The following is a 10,797-nucleotide window of genomic DNA, read 5'->3' on the forward strand; positions in this document are numbered from 1 at the left end:
TTCTATAGGTAGCAGGACAGTGCGAGGCCCGGCCAAAAAGTTGAAAGATGGCTAAAGTACAACATCGATGCCATTTAACCTAATGGCGAACCAAGCGAGCATAAGAAGAATGCGGGCCAGTTCGTTCATCAGTGCGGAGTTCTTGTGAAGGACCAAATCCCGATCTTCATTCAAGAATGGAAAAAACTAGCAAAGGAATGACCAGATCTTACTTTTGTCGACCAAAGAGCAAAAGATCTGCTTTAGGAATCTCTCATGTCACATTTCACCCTGCCAGATCATTTCACAGATGCAGATGTAGATAAAGTCAAGAATACTGCTCTTAGGAAGATGGCGGTAGCATTCAACAACCACATGAAAACTATATGGGCCAAGTACGTCGAAGGAGGAAAGAAGACTCCAGAATTCAAGGGAACACTGTAGAAGCAAAGAGATCACTGGGCCGATTTCGTGAAATTCAAGGAATCTGAATTAGCTCAGGAATGGTCGAGAATAAACAAGATCAATGCCGTGAAAAAGGAGCATTACCATAAGCTGGGGCCAGGTGGCTACGTGGTGGCCGGGCCTAAGTGGGATAAGGTTGAGCAAGAGATGGTGGATGCAGGGGTCATTCCAGTTACATTGAGCTGGCCCCCCAGGTCCTGGACTTGGTTCTATGCACATGGGGGGACGTTGGACCCAAAGACGGGCCAGGTTTTCAAGCGGGCAAGTCTTAAAGGAGCCGACCTCAAAATACTTGTTGCAACAGAAGAGCCTTGAATGGGGGTGTTCATGCCCAATAGAGAGAATTGCAAGCTTACGCGCGCCCTGGGAAATCTTGAACAGCCGGGAAGAACACAAGGCAAAGGCGTTGTTCCATGGTATGAGGGGTTTGCGGACTGGAACACCGACTACAGAAGTCGTGCGAGAAAGAAGATGCGGGAGGAGAAGAAGAGGAAGCTGGGGGAGGAGGAGAGGAAACAGGAAGCAGAACGTCTTCGCATGGTAGAATCAATGCACACGGAGTTTTCACTCCAATTCCAGCGGTAGCAGACGCACATCGACTCGCTTAGCTAGGAAAGGGGGTCTCAGCAGCGGCAGCAGCTAGCGAATCCAGCATTGGATAGCACCATCCCATCCATGCCGAGAAGCAGCGTGGGTTCCTCCCCGGGCAATCAGGCACTCTTGGATAGATACCCTGTGGATGACATCATGGATAACACTAATTATGAGATACACTTCAAAATGAAGAACATATCCATGAAGGTGGCGGACGTCGTTGCTTATACAAATCCCCCTGAAGCAACCTTCCATTGCAACCCGATTCCAGTTGGCTATGCTCGTGTCGTGGTTGATGAAGTGGTGGCACAATATTCGGGGCAAGAGCTTGACATTCCTGGAGGTGACGACGAGCACACACTGGGAGAGGCCATACATTGTGTCATTCTATGGAGAAAGGATTTCATCATCTTTCCAAGGCCACCGACACCGTGTCAACTGACTCATCCTCGAAGTCCGTCACCGGGTCAGTAGACTCCCGCTCCTCCAAGTCATCAGCCACCACCTCAGCAGAGTCCTGCTCCTCCAAGTCCGCCAACGCGTCAGGCCACTCCTCCTCCAAGTCTGGCACAGCGTTGGCCCACTCCTCCTCCAAGTCCGGCAATGCGTCAGCCCACTCCTCCTCCTCCAAGTCAGGCACCGCGTCAGCCATCTCCCCTACCTCAGCAACAGCGGAAGAAAGCTGCCGCAGCTATGGCGGCTAGCGGTACAACTACAGGTACAAGAGGCAAGAGATACCAATTTGGTCCAAGCCTCACGCCTCTTCCGAAGAGGCCTTACGACCTGATGCCGGAGGAAAATGAAGCCGAAGTGCAAGCCCAATTGGGGGCCCATTTTGGACTGAAACCGCCACCGCCGCCAAAGGAGAAAGTACCTGAGCATGTCGTTGACCACTTTATTCGTATGGATGAACCACCAGCTCCCAAGAAGAGGGACTCAGAGTATGATCGCCAAATCAAGAAGTCATATCAAGCACAAAATAATGAGTCGAGCTTGAGCTCCAGCCAAGCAGGTGCCAAAAAAGCAGGAAAATTGTTCCCCAGCTAGGAGAACAGGCGGTGCAATCGATCCCCCCGCTCATTGTACCAACACATGTGAGTACTGGTGCCGATCAGCTGGTAATAACCGATGATCTTATAAGGATGGATGAAGAGGCCGGTGTCACTGTTTATCAACTCCTACGGATCGAGCCCATGGATACGCTTAAAGAGGAGGAAATAAAATGGGAATATGCCCGCGGCCAGCCTCTGGTGAAGCCTGAGGAGGTCAAGCTTCTATCAACGAGAATGTATCAATTGCATCAATGGTACATGAAAGAAGCCAAGACTACCAATCGAGAGTCCCTCATGATGAAAGACGTTGAAGAGTATTACTACCATGAAAAAGATATGTGGGTTGAGTTTCAAGAAATGTTTCAGTTATTCAATCAAGACGCACTCGACAAAACTATCGTCAATTGCTATTGTTTGTACGGTAATTAATTTAATTCTCTAGCTAGCTGTAGTGCTCATTCTATTCATTACATGTAATTATCCTCACTATATTCTTATGTGGTATTATGCAGAATGAAGATGTTTGAAATGAAAAAAGCTGGACGCTATGGCATTGGGTTCATTGACCCAAATATCATTAATTAAGAGACATGGTCACAAGAATATGATCGACCATTGATATGTCTCAAACGTATCTACTTTTCCAAACACTTTTGATATAGTTTTGGTCTCATTCTTGCACGATTTGAGCTAAACTAACCCGGACTGACGCTGTTTTCAGCAGAGCTGTCTGTATGGTTTTATTGTGTGCAGGAAAATGGATTTTTAGGTATCTCGGAAAATTCTACGAAAAATCACAGAAAATCCACGCACCCGAAGGAAACCAGTACCAGAAGAAGGGCCAGAGGGGAGCCAAGGGGGGCCCAGGCGCCCTGGTGGCGTGGCCCAGCCCCTGGCCGCGCCGGGGGGTCGCCTGGGTGGGCCCCACCTCTTCTGCTGCCCTACCTCGACTCATATTTTATCCCGTGACGGAGAAATTCCAGAACAGAAGTTATCCTCCGAGTTTCCGTCGCGGAGCCGCCGCCACCCTCTGTTCTTCCTCGGGAGGGCTAATCTGGAGGCTGATTTGGCCTCCGGAGAGGGGAGATCGTCGCCATCGTCATCATCATCACCACCCCATCACCACTCCATGACTCCTCCCTCCATGTGTGAGTAATTCCCCTGCTGTAGGCGAAGGGGATGGTAGGGATTGGATGAGTTAGATCATGTAATAATCTGGCAGATCGTTGGGGGCATGTTGCCTATCATCTACTATGGTGTTTATCATCTTTGCTTCAACTCGTTATTCTTAATGCTTGACACTAGGGCCCGAGTGCCATGAATTCAGATCTGAACCTTATATGTTTGAGTGAATATATTTGTGTTCTTGATCCTATCTATGAGTTGTTTGCACCTATTACGGTTTGGAACCGGCGATCCCAAAAGTGACAGCTTGGGACACCAAAGGGGATGGACCGTAGTTTGAGGATTACATGTATCCATTGAGTTTATTGCTTTGTTCCGGTGCTCTTTGACAGGAGCACCTTAATCTCCATAAGTTCCTTTTGGCCCCGTTCGTAGCGGGATGGTAGGACAAAAGATGTTGTGCAAGTTCTTATTGCAAGCACGTACAACTACCTACGGGATACATGCCTAATGTTTGATATTTGCCTAGATGATCATTACTTTTCTGTGTGCCTTGCCCCAAGTTAGAATCATGATATACCTCATCCATGCAGCGCCCAACCATCCATCTCCCTAGCCTACAGTGTTTTAATACTACTGGTTACTAGTTGCTACTTTCGCTGTTTACTTTTGCTGTTTACTTTCACTTTCACCACTTCCATACTACTGTTGCCACTTTACTTTTGTTGCGAGTAAGTATATTTCAGGTGCGGTTGAATTGACAACTCAACTGTCAAAGCTCATAAATACTCTTTGGCTCCCCTTGTGTCGAATCAATAAATTGGGTTATTCTTACCCGCGAAGACTATCTCGATCTCTTACGGTTGAGGGTATCAAGCACCGTTTTCTGGCGCCGTTGCCGGGGAGAATAGCAATATTTACGAGTCTACTTGAAGTATTCTACCTGCTGCACTTCATCCACTATGGGTAAGAAAGAAGACCCCAAGGTTCCGATCTTACTATCCACTACAAGAAGAGGTACTGTTCTGAGCACTAGCGCTACACTTGATTCACCTTCTGTTATGAGTAAGTTTGCCTCACCACCACCACATGATGCTCCTGCTGAATCTATCATTATGTATGATACTATTGATGATGCCTCTACTACTATTGATGAAATTACTTCACCTGGTTATGCTCTTGAGAAACAGGTTGCTGCTGCTACAAAAAGGTCTGAAATCGAAACCCCTGTTACTTGCTACCCTATTGGTGAAACATATGGTTATCCTGATTTGAGTAAACTCAAGGAAAGTATCCTTGATGATGATTACTATGTGCTTGATGAAGATTTATGCAGGGAATTGACAGAGTTTTCCGGCTCTGACCCTGCGGAGATTAAGAAAATGTTTGAAAAACACTCATTGAAGAACGAAGCTGTTCTTGATCCTAAATTTGCTACATCTCCTATATGCATCGATGATCCTGATTATGATTTCTCTGTCGATCTTTCACTTATACCTATGGTTGAAGCTGACCCCTTTTATGGCAGAGAAAATGATGATGCTATAGCACACCTGACCAAACTCTGTGAGTTAGGTGGTCTGTTTACTACAGATGAGAAGAAACAATACTTTTATGTGACCAAGCTTCTTCCTTTCTCCTTGAAGGAAGGTGCTAAAGCCTGGTATGATTCACTTCCGTACGGTTCTATTAGGAGTCCTCAAGATTTAGCTCACTCTTTTGTTGATAAGTACTTTCCTGCTCACATGCAACATGCTGCTTTAGAAAGAATTTATAACTTTAAACAGTTGCAGGATGAGTCCCTCCCTAAAGCTTGGGGGAGGTACTGCAGTTTAATTCGGGCTAGACCAGGACATGGAGTTCCTAAGAATGAATTAATTGATATATTTTATGCTGGTCTAACTAATGAATCCAGGTCCTATTTGGATAGTTGTGCTGGTTGTGTTTTCAGGAAGAGAACACCGGAGGATGCAGAAGAATTGATGGGCAGGATTGCTAAAAACCATGAAGATTGGTCCGCCCCTGAACCACCTCCACCACAAAAGAAGAGGGGCATGTTTGTTCTAAGCCCAGAAGATATGCAAGAAGCAAAGAAGTCTATTAAAGAGAAAGGTATTAAAGCTGAAGATGTAAAGAATCTACCCCCTATTGAGAAGCTGTGTGAGCCTATCACTCACCACCCTATGGTAGAGGTACACTCTCTTTTAGGTTTTAACGCAAGTGACATCCCTCATGGTAAGCCTCCTGATCAATGTTTAGATGAGTTTGATAATTTTATTATGAAGCAGAATCATTTTAATGAGAGGATACAAAGTCAGTTGCATGATAATTCCCTTGCTATCAAAAGTTTGCTAGATGTTCTTGGTAGGACAGTTAATGATGTTCAATGTCTTGTGAAACATTTTCATATGGTGCAAACTCAGCTTGAGCAGATTTCTGATGTACAAAAAGATTTGCTTGCTAACAAAGCCAAACAAGATGATTTGCAGGCTTTCGGGATTCAAACCCGAGGAGGCACTAGCACTCAAGATCCTCTCTATCCAGAGGGGCACCCGAGGAGAATTGAGCAAGATTCTCAAATGCAGGAAGAAGGAACTGTTGGCTCTCCAAAAAGAAGAAAAAGAAACATAAGGAGACTGAAAATTCCAATGATCCTGTTATAGACGAAGAGCCAGCTGTTGATCCAAATAGTGTATCTATCTCCGATGCTGAGACTGAAGATGGTGCTGAACCTGAAGATAAAAATAATGAGAAGAATGATCCGCCTGAAGTTCGAGAAGAAGAAGCACCTGACAAACGTAAGAGGTACACTAAAGAAGACTTCATCGCAAGAAAACATGGGAAGGAAAGAGAACCATGGGTACAGAAACCCATGCCCTTTCCAGGTAAGTCCGTCAAATCTAAAGAAGAAGAGCATTACAATAAGTTTTGTGAGTGGATTAAGCCTCTTTTTCTTCAAATCCCTTTGGCTGATGCTATTAAGTTACCTCCTTATTCGAAATATATGAAAGATATTGTTACTAATAAGAGAAAAATTCCTAGTGAAGCAATATCTACTATGCTTGCTAACTACTCTTTCAGTGGAAAGATTCCTGAGAAGCTCGGTGATCCAGGTATACCCACCATTCCTTGTTCCATAATGAATAATTATGTCAAGACTGCTTTGTGTGATCTCGGGGCAGGAGTGAGTGTTATGCCTTTCTCTCTTTACAAGAGGCTTTGTTTGGAGAAACTAATTCCTACAGATATCTCTCTTCAGATGGCTGATAAGTCAACTGCTGTACCGATAGGTATTTGTGAGGATGTTCCCGTAAAAGTTGCTAATTGTTTGATTCTTACTGATTTCGTTGTGCTTGACATGCCCGAGGATGGGAGCATGTCCATTATTCTTGGTAGACCTTTTCTTAATACTGCAGGTGCTATTATTGATTGCAATAAAGGAAAAGTCACCTTCCACGTGAATGATAAAGAACACACGATGTATTTTCCAAAGAAGACCGACAGGAGGCATGGCCTCAACTCTATAGAAAATATTGAGACCGTGAAGATTGGAGAATGGGATTGTCCACTACATGTGCACCACAAATACAAAACTATTATGGTGGGGACAATGGCCATCAAAGTAAAGGTTCAGTAATTACTTTGTAAGAAGTGAAGCTTTTTGTTCTATATATCACTTGTTTGTCGGTAAGACTTGATCAACCTTACTAATAAACATGTGTTATGTAGATAAAAAAGTTGAGCTTGTTATATTGTCATTTATTTTAGTCTTTACTCTCTTTGCTGTACCGAGATGTTTATGTTTTGAAGCTTCACAATACTAATCATTGCTTTGAGTTTTCAGAAAGTCATGCAGCTTTTTGAACTTCGAGAAATTTTCAACAGTGAAGTTTTCAGAAAAATTCCAGAAAAATGAAAATAAAAATTTCCACGTCAGGAGTGAACCAGAGGCACCTGGGACTGGCCAGGGGGAGCCACCAGTGGCCCAGGCGGCCAGCTGGCGCGGCCCAGCCCCTGGTCGCGCCCACAGGGCACCTGGGGCCCACATAGCCCCTCTCCAGGTAAGTCTTCTTCCTCTCTCTCTCATTTCCCCCGAAAACACGAGTTCTGCACCTGTTCTTGCGTTCTTGCTGTTCTTGGAAGCGATTCTTCGATCTCTCTCTACAGCCTATCAGTTGGGCTGAGATTTTGAGCAAATATTCCCTGGTATGTGACTCCTCCACCCCTCCAATTAGATTTCTGATTGGTGGCTTCATTTGTGAGTATTTAGTAGTTCTTGGTGCTGTATAGATGAGCTTGCATGTATGTGTAGAAAGTTATTTTCCAAGTTTTGATGCAAGTTTATGCCTTGGGCAAGTAAGTTGAGTAGTTTGCCTCAACTCCCCTTGTTTAATCCTTGTTTTTGGTAATTTGTCAAAAATTTCAGAAATGAGTTTGTTAGGAAAGGCAAAAGGGGTGGCTTGAGAAGAGGAAGCCCACACACTCCGATCGAGTTACTAGAGCTGCAGCTTCACCATCGACTGCTAGGGTGAGCTATAATGAAGATCATGTGCCCCTGGAGTTGTTGGAAGACACAAGTCCAGCACGTGCAATGACGTTTCCATGCGATGAATTCCTTGAAGCTGCAGGAATTAAGGATGAGTTTTATAATCTTTGTGCTAATGCAGGTTTGACACGGCTACTCACATGCCGTGTTACTCAGTATGAAAAACTCACCTCCAGTTTCATTAACAGTTTTAGATATAATTCCACTTCAGGTGCTATTGAGTTTAAATTTTACAATGATCTTATCACCATGACCTTAGAGAAGTTTTGTGAAATAATAGGTGTGCCGAACGTTGGGAGAACGGGAAGGATGGCCTCTCAGCCCTCCGAGCTGAAAACCGTCTTCAACTCTATCTGCAACATTGATACGAGGCACATTCGTTGGTCAAAGATCTCCAGCATCTTATTCCCTCACCTCAGGTATTTTGCATATTATATTGCTAGAGGGGTGTTAGCTAGTGACAACACAAGCAACATTTCTGCACCGGATATCGCTATCCTGGCAGCAGCCCTTTCAGGGAGGTCTGATTATAATTTGGGTGTCTTAATTGCTCGACGCCTTGCTATGAATGGTAACAAGGGAGACTTATATGGCGGCATTTATGCCACACTTATCTTAGAGCATTTTGGAGGCACCCCACACCCTGATGATATTCCTTTTACTTATTCAAGCTTTGATCTTGTTGCTATGAGAAGGCATAAATTTGTTACCATGGATTCTGAGCTCAATAATCTTGTTTACATCTTGCGTTTCGGAACTACCGCGGAACACAAGATCCGTCTACCTGCACCTCTTTTGTTTGATTTTTCTAGCAGGAACGGATGGTCCTTTGATGTTATCCAGTTCGATGAGTTCATGGTTCTACATCAGTTTCATAACCCAGTGGAGGGGGTTGTGCCTGACGAGGAGGAGCACGGTGAGTTACCACCTTTTCAGGCAGAAGCCGCCACCGAGTTTGGTGAAGGGCCTTCCTCTGCTTGGCGCACGGACCCTTCCTCGTGGGAGACTCCGAGGAGTTCGGTGTACGCGCCAGCATCCTTCTACGATCCTTGGACTCACCACTATTCCTCCGGAGCAGGTGGCTCCTGGGGGAAGTAGTTGCTACCAACTTAGGCCAAAAGCCTAAGCTTGGGGGAGTACGTTCCCCTCTCACTTCTCCATTGTATTATCCGTTTTATTTGCTTTGATCTTTTCGAAGTTTTCGACCGTTCTTCTTTATTTCTCTCTTTGCAAAAACAACAAAAAGATTTCCTTTTTCTCTCTAGTTTGCTTTGTTTTCAGAGTTCAGCTCGAGTCCGTGATGACATTTACTTATATTTCCTAAGTTCGATCGTGCAAGTGACAAGGCAGTAATGATGAAGATCGACTGAAGGGAAGCAACAAGGAAGACCGGTATGAACTCTTCTTGTTTCTACTTTTGTACATATGCCTGTACTTATGATCTAGAGACCAGCTTGTAGCGACATAGTGCTATGCTTACAATGCTCTCCTAGTAGTTCATGCTTTTCTTGTGGCTAGTCTCAAACAGCTAGAGTATATAATGTGTTATTGAAATGATTTACATGCATTGCATTGTTCATAGTCTGGTATACTAAGGTGGTATTTCCCTTTGGAGAATTCTTGGATTGACTTGGCACATGTTTACACATGTTTAAGACTAAAAAGTCTGTTTTGCCTTGATGATCTTTGAGTTTCAGAATAGTTATATCACTTTCATGCCCGATTCAATGTTGCTTTGTCGCTCTGCATGATTATGACCGTTATTGCTGTCTAGTCGGTCGCTCCCAGTCTTTTGCTAGCCACCACCTATACTAAGCGGACTGACTGCTTGTGCATCCAAAATCTTTAAAACCAGTTATTCCACATGAGTCCACCATACCTGCCTATACATGGTATTTACCTGCCATTCCTAACGAAGACTTTCGTGTACCATCTCGAAATTAATCAAAAGATTTCTCTTTTTGTGCCTCTGTTTTAGCTCATGAGGAAGTAGTAGTTAGTTCATGATATTTTTTGAGTTAGACAAGCTTCACACTGGGATTGCATGTATAATATGCAACCCTTAACATGATTAGGAACTGGCATCGAGTGCGCCCGGCTCGTTAAAAATTAATATAACAAACGAATCTTCCTTCACGCTCTGTTCATGAGAAATCAGAAAACTTTGGCAGTGATAAACAAAGGGGATTAAGAGGATGTTATGGTCCTCATACGGGAGCCGTTCCTCGAAACTTGTCTAGCTCAAGAAATGATTGAGTTACCTGCTAGCATTCGTTGACGAAACATGCACCTCTCAAAAACATAATTTTTACCTCTGTTTTTAAAAACCAAGAGCTCTGGTACATGTTTAGTTTTTGTTTCCGACCACGGGTTTTCAACCTCACCATAAAATTCCACGGTTCGAGAGTCTCCACCTTCTTTCTTCAAGCACCGACTATGGGAGCATAATTGTCATTCTGAGTGTAATGTGCATTGTCCCAAAGTATTACATTGTCTTCTGCGTGATTTTGATATTACTCATTCCGAAACACTTAGTTCTAGTCTCCTTTAAAACTCTGGAGGAGTCTCTGCATTTATGTTTTGCTTCACTTTTGGAGGCTAGCGAGATACCACCCTAATATGCTCAAGCTATGTGCAGTGTGATCTTGTTTTGATTTTCCGTAGTATATTATTTACTGTTAGATGTTTGCGATTGGTCACTTGAAAGAAGGATTGCTCCATGCATTGTCCTCCTAGTACTGTTTTGATACTTGCTAGACTCTTTTCGTAGTACATGCTTATATACATCTAATGAAGCAAAAGAGTTTGTCAAAGTTTTCTTTGTCGCGTCCAGTTCGTTGAACTGAATTGCTTGAGGACAAGCAATATGCTAAGCTTGGGGGAGTTGATACGTCTCAAACGTATCTACTTTTTCAAACACTTTTTATATTGTTTTGGTCTCATTCTTGCACGATTTGAGCTAAACTAACCCGGACTGACGCTGTTTTCAACAGAGCTGTCTGTATGGTTTTATTGTGTGCAGGAAAATGGATTTTT

This window comes from Triticum aestivum, chromosome 2A (genome assembly GCF_018294505.1).
Source record: "Triticum aestivum cultivar Chinese Spring chromosome 2A, IWGSC CS RefSeq v2.1, whole genome shotgun sequence".
In the NCBI taxonomy this organism is placed as follows: domain Eukaryota; kingdom Viridiplantae; phylum Streptophyta; class Magnoliopsida; order Poales; family Poaceae; genus Triticum; species Triticum aestivum.